Consider the following 13,737-nt stretch of genomic DNA (forward strand, 5'->3'; position numbering starts at 1 on the left):
CCCTCATTAAAGGGGAAAAAGCCAAGCGCAGTTGGGTAGAGAAACATCTGAGGCTAACTTTACTGATAATTTGTTAGTTTTGCAACACCATAAACAAGAAGAAAAGGAGTACTTGTGGCACCTTAGAGACTAACCAATTTATTTGAGCATAAGCTTTCGTGAGCTACAGCTCACTTCCTCAGATGCATATCGTGGAAACTGCAGCAGGCTTTATATATACACAGAGAATATGAAACAATACCTACTCCCACCCCACTGTCCTGCTGGTAATAGCTTATCTAAAGTGATCATCAGGTGGGCCATTTCCAGCACAAATCCAGGTTTTCTCACCCTCCACCCCCCCACACAAATTCACTCTCCTGCTGGTGATAGCCCATCCAAAGTGACAACTCTTTACACAATGTGCATGACAATCAAGTTGGGCTATTTCCTGCACAAATCCAGGTTTTCTCACATCCCCCCCACCCCCATACACACACAAACTCACTCTCCTGCTGCTATTCATGCACATTGTGTAAAGAGTTGTCACTTTGGATGGGCTATCACCAGCAGGAGAGTGAATTTGTGTGGGGGGGTGGAGGGTGAGAAAACCTGGATTTGTGCTGGAAATGGCCCACCTGATGATCACTTTAGATAAGCTATTACCAGCAGGACAGTGGGGTGGGAGTAGGTATTGTTTCATATTCTCTGTGTATATATAAAGCCTGCTGCAGTTTCCACGATATGCATCTGAGGAAGTGAGCTGTAGCTCACGAAAGCTTATGCTCAAATAAATTGGTTAGTCTCTAAGGTGCCACAAGTACTCCTTTTCTTTTTGCGAATACAGACTAACACGGCTGTTACTCTGAAACCATAAACAAGCACATTCAGTTACATTTCTTTTTTAAAAATGCCATTCATTTCAACTGAAGTTGGCAATACATCTTTTTAGAGTTGAGTGAACTTGCTTTATTTTCCTCATATGCATGTACACACTCCAGGATTTTATTAAGTAACAGAGCAAATGCAGAATGGACTTCAAGGATAAAATGTAATATATCTGCAATGGATACTTGATTTGGATTTCTTAACAAAAAGGGTACTATAGAACCTTCTTAAGCCAATATTCCTATATTACTGCAATGCATATAGTGAATTCATTAACTCTTTGTATATACAATGTATATTTTTTCATGGTCTGTGTGTATATATATATAATCTCTTCACTGTACTTTCCATTTCCATGAAGTGAGCTGTAGTTCACAAAAGCTTATGCTCAGATAAATTGGTTAGTCTCTAAGGTGCCACAAGTACTCCTTTTCTTTTTGCGAATACAGACTAACACGGCTGCTACTCTGAAACTCTTTGTATAGTAATCCAAGTGTGAAAAGGATTAATACTAAACACTATTTACACATATAATCATGCAGCCACTCTTTCTTTAAGTAAATTTGATATGAAATAAAGCATAAAGCCTGTTAAAAATTTGCAAAAATAAAAATCTTCAGTTTATTGCTCCCTTTTTGGGACGATTTCCTAAACAAATTGAATCTTCTTTTCACAAATGATCAAGAGCAATCTTCTTAGCTATAGTAAGCCCCCTGTAAAGACATAAAAATCACATTTAATAATAAATTATACTTTGCACTGACATATAATGTTCCACCAAAGGATCTAAAAATAATTTATACATTTTAATGAACCAAGCCTCAACAATCCCAAGAAGTTTGGAAATGACACCATTTTTTAAACATAAAGAAACACACAGAGAATGACTTATTCAGGGTCACTGAGGAAGGCAGTATCAAAACCAGTAATAGAAACCAGGGGAGAAATCCTTGCCCCATTGAAGTCAGTGGCCTGTAGCGTTCAGGAATCACTTTGGGCCCAAAGGGCTTGAAAGAAATACTCAATTCACTGACCAGTTCCACTGCCTCTGCATAAAAGAACATGGCTTCTGCAGCTAGAACTTCCTGTCTGTGAAGCTATGCCACTAAAAGATACAGTCCTCAAATCACATCTTCCTTTCCCAGACAAACTTAATTATAACAACACTTAATGTGATACAACACACAATTCCAAAATGTATAGCCCACCTGCTAACAAAACTTATTAACAATGTTCAATTAATCTCTGAGGTGCCTTGCACTGTTCCTTGGACGTGTGGAAATCTCCCTTGAAATATCAGTACTACTGTTGACAGGAGATGGTAATTTGTTCTGATAGTGTTATGTCCTAGGGTTTGGCTGTCTCAACCTGTTGTATTATCTCAACTCACTGCTTCATATCTCCCTCCCTTCTGGAAATTGGAAAAGGTGTTGCCTACTCCTCAGCATGTGTCTGTCTCGTGTGACAAACATTAAGACTGTGGGGCAACCTCACGTGACACCACTGTCACTGATCTCCATCACAGATGAACACGACATCATTTTCAGGAAGTGGTGGCAGTTCCCAGACCCCCAAACCAGGTTGCGTTTTTATGTTTAGCTTTATCTGTCTCTTCATACTTCTGCAAGTCCCCACTTCCTCTGACATCAGCTTCTACCATTACAGGGAGTCAAGTTCTCAGTTTCTGATAAACAATATTGCTACAGCTAACAAACCATATTTTATTGCTGCCATCCTGCAACTTAACAGTGCTAAGTACCGATCAGAGTCTGACTCTGCAGCCTTTTTCAGTTGCTATTTTATGATTTTAACACCACTTTCCACCAACCTGTTGGATTGGGGATAATGGGGACTACTGATTACATGTCTAACCCAAACTGTACTGTAAACTGCTTAAACCTATGCCCAGTAAGCTGTGGTCCACTGTCTGACGTTATTATGTCAAAAATACTATGCCTAGCAAAAACAGATTTGACGTGAACAATCACCTGTTTAGCTGTAGTATCTTCTAGTACTAGGTGCTACAATAATACAGATAATAAATAATAATCATAATAGTAAAACAATCTCAATGAAATTAGAGTAAGTTTAAAACAAATACATTATTTTTTCCAACCAATATAAACGTATATCTATAACTACTTTGCTCCCATGGGGCATTTTTTCCTATGCCATTAACATGGGGGTTCATTTGCTTGGTGTGGCCTGTATTTCTGGTATATGGAACAAGCCTTGACAGTTTCCTCAATGCTGCTGTTCATTTGAGGCTACTATAAAATGTCTCTAGGCCTTCTCTTAGATTTTTCAGTCCCTAAATGACCTTCATGTATCCTTTTAAAAATATTTTTTTCTAACACCTTAGGGACCACCATCCTGGTATCTTTAAACAAAATCCCATCTAGGACTGAGTGCTCCTCCATGAATTGGTGACAGGGGCTGGGAACATGCTGTCCTGGCCACACGGTAGAGCTGTTGCTCTGGCAATCACAGTCCACATTTTGTCTGAGACTGAACAGTGTTTCTTTTTTCTTTTTTTCTTTCTTTTAAATCAAACTGAGATGAACAATGTCTAGCTCTGGATTTTGCTCCACTGTATTTTTGTCAAATGCTCTAGAGGGTATGTCTGCAACCCCCAAATCTCTCCCAGGTTTCACAGAAATGTAGGGCTGAAAGGGAACTCGAGGCCTTCAAATCTAGCTCCTTGCACTGAGGCAGAACCAAGTAAACCTAGACTCTTTATAACAGCACTTAACATGCTGTTAGCATGCTGTCCCACCCTCAGTCTTCTTTTCTCAAGACTAAAGATGCCAGGTTTTTTTTTAACCTTTCTTCATAGGTCAGTTTTTCTAATAATTTTATAATTTTTATTGCTCTCCTCTGGACTCTCTCCAAGTTATCCATATATTTCCTAAAGTGTGACATCTAGAATTGGACACAGCACTCCAGCTGAGGCCTCACCAGTGCTGAGTAGAGCAGGACAGTTATCTCCCATGTCTTACATGTGACATTTCTGTTAATACACCCCAGAATAATATTAGCCTTTTTCCCAATTGCATCACATTGGCTCATATTCAATTTATGATCCACTATCATCCCCAGATCCATGCTGGCTATTATTTATAACCCTATTATCCTTTCGGTGCTTACAAACTGATGGTTTAATCATTTATTCAGTAGCTTTCTGTAACGATGCTGGTTCTGGCGGGACCCAACTGAGAGTGCCAATTCAGGACAAATTGCTTAGAGCAGGGCAGTTACAGCCCAAGGCTGGGGCTTCTATGCACACCAAGGCAAACCAAACCAGCCAAACAGAGAAGACTTTAGTTTTACCCCACTGGTTAACCATAAAAGTCATACAAGCAATTCCCTTAGACACTCCAGTTTCCCAGTATCACCACCAGTGCCACTCGTTATGGGGACAAATGGTTATGAAAACCAGTACCCCAGTAAAAGAAAAAATGTTCTCTCGATCCCAAAGGACCAAGCCCCAGACCCAGGTCAATAAACAAGTTAGATCTTACCTACAAATCACGCTGTTGCCAATCCTTTAGAATCTAAAATCTAAAGGTTTATTCATAAAAGGAAAAAGATACAGATGAGAGCTAGAATTGGTTAAATGGAATCAATTACATACAGTAATGGCAAAGTTCTTGGATCAGGCTTGCAGCAGTGGTAGAATAAACTGCAGGTTCAAATCAAGTCTCTGGAGTATATCCGCAGCTGGGATGGGTCTTTCAGTCCTTGGTTCAAAGCTTCAGTGTAGCAAAGTCCCTCCAGAGGTATGAAGCAGGATTGAAGACAAGATGGAGGAGCTGCAGCAGCTTTTTATATTCTGTTGCCAGGTGGTCTTTCTTTGTTCCAAAGACAAGCTGTTCATCACATGGCATGGAAAAACCTCAGAGTTCTGTCCACAGGCATGTCCCTGCATGCCTTGTTGAGTCCCAAGGCACGTCTCCCTTCTCTCAATGGGTCAATTGTAGCTCACGAAAGCTTATGCTCAAATAAATTTGTTAGTCTCTAAGGTGCCACAAGTACTCCTTTTCTTTTTGCAGATACAGACTAACACGGCTGCTACTCTGAAATTGTATAGCTGATGGTCCTTAATGGGCCATCAAGCAGGCTAGGCAGAGCTGACACCAACTTGTCTGGGGTGTCACCCAGAAGCATAGCACAAGTTTGAACTACAGACAGTATAGAGCCAATATTTTCATAACTTTAACTACAAAAATGATACACATAGAATAATCATAACCAGCGAACCATAACCTTGTCTGAGACACCTTATTTGATCCCCTTTATACAAGATTGGTGCCACTACAGTACCTTTGTTGCAACAATGTTCTATATGGTCCCAGTTCAATTCAATAACATCACACTTTCCAAGTATCAAAGTTAGGCTGATAGGTCTATACTTCTCTGTGTCCTCTGTTTCTCTTTTTAAAAGATAGGAAATATGGACAAATTGTTAAGGACCTTTTTTTTTTTTTTTTTTGAGGATTCCTTTTCATTTTTCAGGTCATTAAAAAGCTCTTGATGGAGCATATTGGCATCTTACTATTCTTCTGATCTTTCCTTCGCATTGGGATAGTTTACAGTTGTGCATGTAACAACTGTCTCCTTGAGAAACTGCCAGCTCTCCTGAACTCCTTTATTCCTTAGATTTTAATTCCCATGGGAGCTTACAATCCAGTTCTCTAAGTTCATTAAAATCTGCTTTTCTGAAATCAGTTATCCTTATTCTGCTGCTCTCACTCCTTCCTGTCCTTAGAATCATAACATCTATGATTTCATGGTCACTTTCATCCAAACTGCCTTACACCTTCAGATTCACAACCAATTCCTTCCTGTTGGTCACTCACGATCAAATCTAAAATGGCTGTCCTCCTTGTTATTCCTCCACTTTCTGAAACAAAAGTTGTCCTGAATTTCAAGGACTTACTGGAATTTTGTGCTTTACTGTATTACTTTTCCAACAGATGTCTGGGTATTTAAATTCCTGCATTACTACAAGATCTTGTATTTTGGATATTTTTGTTGTTTGTTCTAAAAATGGCTCATCCACCTCTTCTTTCTGATTTGGTAGTCTATAGTAAACCCCTACAATGATGTCACCCCAGTGTTTCCCCCTTTTATCTTTACCCTTTCTAGTCAATTTGCAAATCATACATTTGTAATTGAAAATATAATATCTGTATTCTTGGGGGTAGGAGAGGGTGTTTGCCAGCTCCATTTTGGCAATAGTAATAAATCATTTATGGTTAATTTCAACTAAAAAAAAGGACCCGAAACTTTTTACAACAAAGTACTAAAGGCAAAGCCTCTTTCTTTATGAGTATACTGACACTCTGTTTTTGTTAGCATGTATGATGCATAAGCCACTCATCTCCAGTTGACTACACTGTTATAAGAGGACTGTGCCACTACCCTTTCTGGAGGCACCGATGGACAACTTAGTCTTGTGCTTACTGTCATAATATCTCCTGACTGAGTCATCTTTAATTAACTCCTTCAGTTTCTCAAACTCACTATTAAAATTTCATTCCATGTCCATTGGACATCTTTGCACAGTAGCACTTCCAGGTTGCTGGTTTGAGTAGTTATATGAGGCAAAAATTTCCCTACATAGTACTCCATTCCAAGGAATCTTTGTACCCTTTCCTGTTCTTTTGGGACAGATGTGTTGGTAATGGCCTCACTCAACATTACTGTGATCTACCTATACATGTTGCTGTGTTAATGTATCTTTCAGGTATGCTATTTCCATAATATGGAGTTTACATTTTTGTTTGTTTTAGCATTAGCCCAGCAGCTCTGGCTCTTCCTAGAAATGCCTGGAGCCCTTTGGTCATACTCTTCTACTGTAAACATCTTGTATCTTCCATCTTGTATCTACCTTGCGTGCTGAACACAACCCAAATGGCAGTATGCGGAAATAGTGGCTCCCAGAAGAAGTGCTGAATGAGGACAAATGTGTACTCTGTTTTTTCTAAGGGCACCTGCCAAAACCCTGCTGACACATCAGCAGAGAAAAGTACTTGGTATCAGCCATCTGGTGCTTGCAAACTCTTGCAAAGTGATGAAGCCAACTGCAATTCTTGCATCTTTTCCCATATGCTGAGCATTGTCCCGGCTTGTGCTGTTTGTTACAACATGTGTTGCTCCATGTGCTATTGTTTTTGCATGATTCTGACTTTCAGTTCTATGTGACTTTTTGCCTCAGGTCTCTTTTTTTGTGGTGTTTTGGATTCTCTATCATGTCTACATTGTCAGAGCACTGTACATCCTCCATAAGGTTCATTCTGGACTGGGTGACTTATGTTGCTTGGCAAATTCTAATGGCCTTGTCAAGGGTTAATTCTGCTTCTCCCAGTAGTCTCTCTCTCTGAGATTTTCGTTCCAGATTCCAATCTCAATCTGGTCTCTTATTGGGGACAGAATTGCAATATTGGCTCTTCAGACTTAGGATATGTCTACACAGCAAAAGCTGTGCAAAGACTAGCCCACCCAAGATGGGCTGAATCTAGCTGCTGTGAATAACAGTAGCAATGAAGACAGTGCAGTGCAAGCTTCAGGGTGGAGAGCACAAGCCTGGCACAGAGCCTTAGTATATACTTGGCTTGCTGGCCTGCTCTGAAGCTCGCACTGGTCTGTTGTCACTGCTAATGCTACCTGTACTAGTTAGATTCAAGCTAGCTAGGATAGGCTTGCCTTTGCACATCTTGTGCTATGTAGATAAACTCTTAGAGCAGTGGTTTTAAAACTTTTTTTCTGGCGACCCAGTTGAAGAGAATTGTTGATGCCTGTGACCCAACGGAGTTGGGGATGAGGGGTTTGAGATGTAGGAGGGGCTCAGGGCTGGGGAAAAGGGTTTGGGGGTGAGAGCTGTGGGGTGGGGCCGGGGATGAGTGGTTTAGGGTGCAAGAGGGGGATCCAGGTTTGTGGGGCTCAGGACTGGGGCAGGGGGTTGGGGTGCAGGAGAGAGTCAGGGCTCTGGGCTGGTGGTGCAGGCTCTGGGGTAGGGTCAGGAATGAGGTGTTTGGGGTGCAGGAAGGGGCTCTGGGTTTGGGGGGGGCCTCAGGGCTGGGGCAGGGGATTGGGGCGTGGGCTTACCTTGGGTGGCTCCTGGTCAGTGGCGCAGCAGGAGTGCTAAGTCAGGCTTCCTGTCTGTCCTGGCACCGTGGACCGCATTGCGCCCTGGAAATGGCCAGCAGCAGGTCCGGCTCCTAGGCGGAGGAGCGCAAGCGGCTCTGTGTGGCTCTCACCCGCAGGCACTGCCCCCCCCACCCCAGCTCCCATTGGCCAGTTCCTGATCAATAGGAGCACGGATCCAGTGCTTGGGGCGGGGGCAGTGCGCGGAGCCCTGTGGCCCCCCCCCCCCCAGGCTGGACCTGCTGCTGGCCGCTTCTGGGGTGCAGCGTGGTGTCAGAACAGGTAGGGGCTAGCCTTCCTTAGCCAGGCAGCACCAATGATGGGACTTAATGGCCCGGTAGTTGGTGCTGACCAGAGCTGCCATGATCCAGTGCCAAGTCACAACCTGCAGTTTGAAAACTACTGCCTTAGAGCAGTCAAACTTTTTTTAATAGTTTCACTTTCCTTTTGTATTCTCAGGTGAAAAATTTTCCTCATATGTTTCATTGTTATGTGGAGTGCAAAACAGCTCACATTTTTGTAATACAGTTTCATTGTAAGCTTTCTGTGCCTGAGTTAATTGAAAACTGTTGAACACATCAAGTGCATTGGAACCTGCTATTGTCAGAAAAAAAAGACTACCTTCTGAATGTCTTCCTTATCAATTGCACACATTGCTTGCAGATACAGAGTGAAGTTCTGTTTAAATTTCTTTCAATTATTTTCTACATTTCAGCAAATTTCATCTCTTATGGAGGTTTTAGATGCTCCATTAGAATAACAGAATCATAGAATAACAGGAAGGGACTTCAGTAGGTCATCTAGTCCAACCCCCTGCTCAAAGCAGGACCAATCTCCAACTAAATCATCCCAGCCAGGGCTTTGTCAAGCCTGTCCTTAAAAACCTCTGAGGACGGAGATTCCACCACCTTCCTAGGTAACGCATTCCAGTGCTTCACCACCCTCCTTGTGAAAAAGTTTTCCCTAATATCCAACCTAAACCTCCCCCACTGCAACTTGAGAACATTACTCCTTGTTCTGTCATCTGCTATCACTGAGAACAGGATAGATCCATCCTCTTTGGAGCCCCCTTTCAGGTAGTTGACAGCAGCTATCAAATCCCCCCTTATTCTTCTCTTCTGCAGACTAAATAATCCCAGTTCCCTCAGCCTCTCCTCATAAATCATGTGCTCCAGCCCCCTAATCATTTTTGTTGCCCTCTGCTGGACTCTCATTTTTCCACATCCTTCTTGTAGTGTGGGACCCAAAACTGGACACAGTACTCCAGATGAGGCCTCACCAATGCCGAACAGAGGGGAATGATCACGTCCCTTGATCTGCTGGCAATGCTCCTACTTATACAGCCCAAAATGCTGTTAGCCTTCTTGGTAACAAGGGCACACTGTTGACTCATATCCAGCTTCTCGTCCACTGTAACCCCTAGGTCCTATTCTGCAGAACTGCTGCCTAGCCATTCGGTCCCTAGTCTGTAGCAGTGCATGGGATTCTTCCGTTCTAAGTGCAGGACTCTGCACTTGTCCTTGTTGAACCACATCAGATTTCTTTTGGCCCAATCCTCTAATTTGTCTAGGTCCCTCTGTATCCTATCCCTCCCCTCCAGCGTATCTACCACTCCTCCCAGTTTAGTGTCATCTGCGAACTTGCAGAGGGTGCAATCCACGCCATCCTCCAAATCATTAATGAAGATATTGAACAAAACCGGCCTCAGGACGGACCCTTAGGGCACTCCACTTGATACCGGCTGCCAACTAGACATGGAGCCATTGATCACTGCCTGTTGAGCCCGATGATCTAGCCAGCTTTCTATCCACTTTATAGTCCATTCATCCAGCCCATACTTCTTTAACTTGCTGGCAAGAATACTGTGGGAGACTGTAACAAAGCTTTACTAAAGTCAAGGAATAACACGTCAACTGTGGATGAGGGGAAAGCAGTGATCTCATCATAGAAGGCAATTAGGTTAGTCAGGCATGACTTGCCCTTGGTGAATCCATGCTGACTGTTCCTGATCACTTTCCTCTCCATGAAGTGCTTCAAAATTGATTCCTTGAGGACCTGTTCCATGATTTTTCCAGGGACTGAGGTGAGGCTGACTGGCCTGTAGTTCCCAGAATCCTCCTTCTTCCTTTTTTTAAAGATGGGCACTACATTAGCCTTTTTTCAGTCATCTGGGACCTCCCCCAATCGCCATGAGTTTTCAAAGATAATGGCCAATGGCTCTGCAATCACATCCGCCAACTCCTTTAGCACCCTCGGATGCAGTGCTTCCGGCCCCATGGACTTGTGCTCATCCAGCTTTTCTAAATAGTCCTGAACCACTTATTTCTCCACAGAGGGCTGGTCACCTCCTTCCCATAGTGTGCTGCCCAGTGCATTAGTCTGGGAGCTGACCTTGTTCGTGAAGACAGAGGCAAAAAAGCATTGAGCACATTAGCTTTTTCCACATCCTCTGTCATTAGATTGCCTTCCCCATTCAGTAAAGGGCCCACACTTTCCCTGACCTTCTTCTTGTTGCTAACATATCTGTAGAAACCCTTCTTGTTACTCTTAACATCCCTTGCTAGCTGCAACTCCAATTGTGATTTGGCCTTCCTGATTTCACTCCTGCATGCCTGAGCAATATTTTTAAACTCCTCCCCGGTCATTTGTCCAATCTTCCACTTCTTGTAAGCTTCCTTTTTGTGTTTAAGATCAGCAAGGATTTCACTGTTAAGCCAAGCTGGTCACCTGCCATATTTACTATTCTTTCTACACATCCGGATGGTTTGTTCCTGCAACCTCAATAAGGATTCTTTAAAATATAACCAGCTTTCCTGGACTCTTTTCCCCTTCATGTTATTCTCCCAGGGGATCCTGCCCATCAGTTCCTTGAGGGAGTCAAAGTCTGCTTTTCTGAAGTCCAGGGTCAGTATTCTGCTGCTCTCCTTTCTTCCTTTTGTCAGGATCCTGAACTCAACCAACTCATGGTCACTGCCTCCCAGGTTCCCATCCACTTTTGCTTCCCCTACTAATTCTTCCCTGTTTGTGAGCAGCAAGTCAAAAAGAGCTTTGCCCCAGTTGATTCCTCCAGCATTTGCACCAGGAAATTGTCCCCTACACTTTCCAAAAACTTTCTGGATTGTCTGTGCACTGCTGTATTGCTCTCCCAGCAGATATCAGGTTATTTTCTTTAATTTCTATTGACTCATGGTGTCCAGGAATCACTCTTGGCCCAACATACTTGAAAGAGATACAGTTGGAACTTGTCCTTGAATAAAGAGTATCTGCATAACCGAACATGGAATTCTGCAGACCCCTTCCTATGTCTTCCTATCTCTGAAGCTAAACCACTTAAAGGTACAGTTCCCAATCCCTAGGTGATAAAACGATGGTAATCTATCAAAAGACTAAAATGGAATACTGTCTGTTGATTGTTGTTAAAGCTTAACAAACAAAGGGGTTTTTACAGCATAGACAATCTTTAAAAAACTACTCAAGATTCTGCTGTCCTGGTTTTGAACTCAAATATCCAATACTGTACATACATCAGTGTTTTTCTCAACTATTGAGCAGTCAGTTAAGCAGCATGCATTCAAACATGCAGTAGCTCAAACTGTGGTTGGTGGGTCCTGGAGAATTGGCTGGTTGGCTCCTCCTTATTTTCAACTTCTAAATTTAATTAAAAGACAGCTAAACTACAATAAACACTTTCCAGTATGACTTTTCCATGTTAAGCAATTATCTGGTTGCCATAAGAATATTATGTTTCCAAATGGGAGGGAAGGTAGCATGTGCCATTGATGGTAGAAGCAAGTGGTCCATGAGGCAATATTTGCATGAAATGGTACTTCACACTATGAAACACTTTGGGAAGCCCTCATTTAGAATATATAATATGCAATACCGATTTTTCAATTAGTGTTGAATTTTTAAGATCCCACTTTAAGATCTGGGCCTAACATGCCGACTACTGCACACAGTACCACAGAAAGGAGGAACAAGAGGAGAGAGTTTTGACAAGGTGGGGCTATCTTCATCAGCATAGTTAATTATTAAACTGCTTTGATGCAGTGGAATGTAGAGGTGTTTTTTTAAGAGGCAATGTTCTACTTGGAATGTCAATATGTACCAGGTATGTGGGGCAGCAGTTGCAGGTGCTTTTTGCCATCAGTGCCTGGTACGTTTAACACTGAATCAATAAGAAAGTACAGAATCACAGAACTGTAGGACTGGAAGGGACCTTGAGGGGTCTTCTAGTCCAATCACCTGCATAACTAAAAAGAAAACCCAAGACAAGACTGTGGCTTTAAGTCTCTGACAGTACTGTGTGGGTGAGGAGAATGAAGCAAGGTTTTTCATTGGCAGACGCTCTCAAAAAGAGACAAAGACTCTCTGAGAACTCAGGAAATGTACCCAAAAATAGTCACTACTGCATCCTTTTCCAAGGTGCAGCACGTTCTCTCTCCCAGAATTCTGCCCACCAAATCTGCGCTGCTCATGTGGCGTCTAATACTGTTTTTCATGCTAGACTGCCATGGTCCTTATGCAGCAGGAATGTAAAGGCCAGAATTGTACTTAGGGTGCCAGATGCACCCTGTAATAGGCTTAAGTCTCCCACAGTCCCTCTGCAGGTCATATTTGATTGGTCAGGTTTGGAATGCAGCAATTTTGATTGAGATTTCAATGTTAGGATTTTGTATTAGAAAAGGTACTCAGAAGATACTACCTCATACCTAAGGGGAACACTAATAAATCTGACAGTGGTTCTTTAAGTAATCGCTTACCTATTTAGTGAAAGTCTAGTTTATAAACCAATGTTAGCTAAGTCTGGGGAGATTCTAGCAAAACTGTCACGCAACTCAAAATATATGACAATCAGGAACAATGCTATGAAGGATTTTATCCTGAAATAGGCTGCAAATTACAATTGCTAAATTATTTGCCTTCTATGACTACGTGACTGGCTCTGTGAATGAGGGGAAAGCAGTGGACGTGTTATTCCTCGACTTTAGCAAAGCTTTTGACAGGGTCTCCCACAGTATTCTTGCCAGAAAGTTAAAGAAAGTATGGGCTGGATGAATGGACTATAAGGTGGATAGAAAGCTGGCTAGATCGTCGGGCTCGATGGGTAGCGATCAATGGCTCCATGTCTAGTTGGCAGCCGGTATCAAGCAGAGTGCTCCAAGGGTTGGTCTTGGGGCCGGTTTTGTTCAGTATCTTCATTAATGATCTAGAGGATTGCACCCTCAGCAAGTTTGCAGATGACACTAAACTGGGAGGAGCAGTAGATATGCTGGAGGGTAGGGAGAGGATACAGAGGGACCTAGACAAATTAGAGGATTGGGTCAAAAGAAATCTGATGAGGTTCAACAAGGACAAGTGCAAAGTCCTGCACTTTGAACGGAAGAATCCCATGCACTGCTACAGACTAGGGACTGAATGGCTAGGCAGTAGATTCCAAAGAGGATGGATGCAGACTGTTCTCAGTGGTAGCAGAAGACAGAACGAGGAGTAATGGTCTCAAGTTGCAGTGGGAGAGGTTTAGGTTGGATGTTAGGAAAAACTTTTTCACAAAGACGGTGGTGAAGCACTGGAATGCGTTACCTAGGGAGGTGGTGGAATAGTCTTCCTCAGAGGTTTTTAAGGTCAGGCTTGACAAAGCCCTGGCTGGGATGATTTAGTTGGGGATTGGTCCTGCTTTAAGCAGGGATGTTGGACTAGATGACCTCCTGAGGTCCCTTC

At 42.7% G+C, this 13,737-nt stretch overlaps 1 protein-coding gene across 3 annotated transcripts in view; it reads right to left on the bottom strand.

Moving 5' to 3' along the window:
- Positions 1-769: 769 nt before the first annotated feature.
- RSPH3 (radial spoke head 3) overlaps positions 770-13,737 on the bottom strand; it is a 33,606-nt gene continuing 20,638 nt past the window's right edge. The window contains exons 9-10 of one of the 3 annotated variants that reach the window (XR_014710965.1): positions 4,502-4,736; positions 770-1,580 (exon numbers count right to left, since the gene is read on the bottom strand). The gene's annotated coding sequence lies outside the window, so the exon portion shown is untranslated. Of the gene's footprint in view, positions 1,581-4,438; positions 4,737-13,737 lie in introns of those variants that run through there. The other 2 variants (XM_084624129.1, XM_084624130.1) reach the window with 2 other exon arrangements.

Source organism: Lepidochelys olivacea (assembly GCF_965140295.1).
Source record: "Lepidochelys olivacea isolate rLepOli2 genome assembly, chromosome: 3".
NCBI classification, from domain to species: domain Eukaryota; kingdom Metazoa; phylum Chordata; order Testudines; family Cheloniidae; genus Lepidochelys; species Lepidochelys olivacea.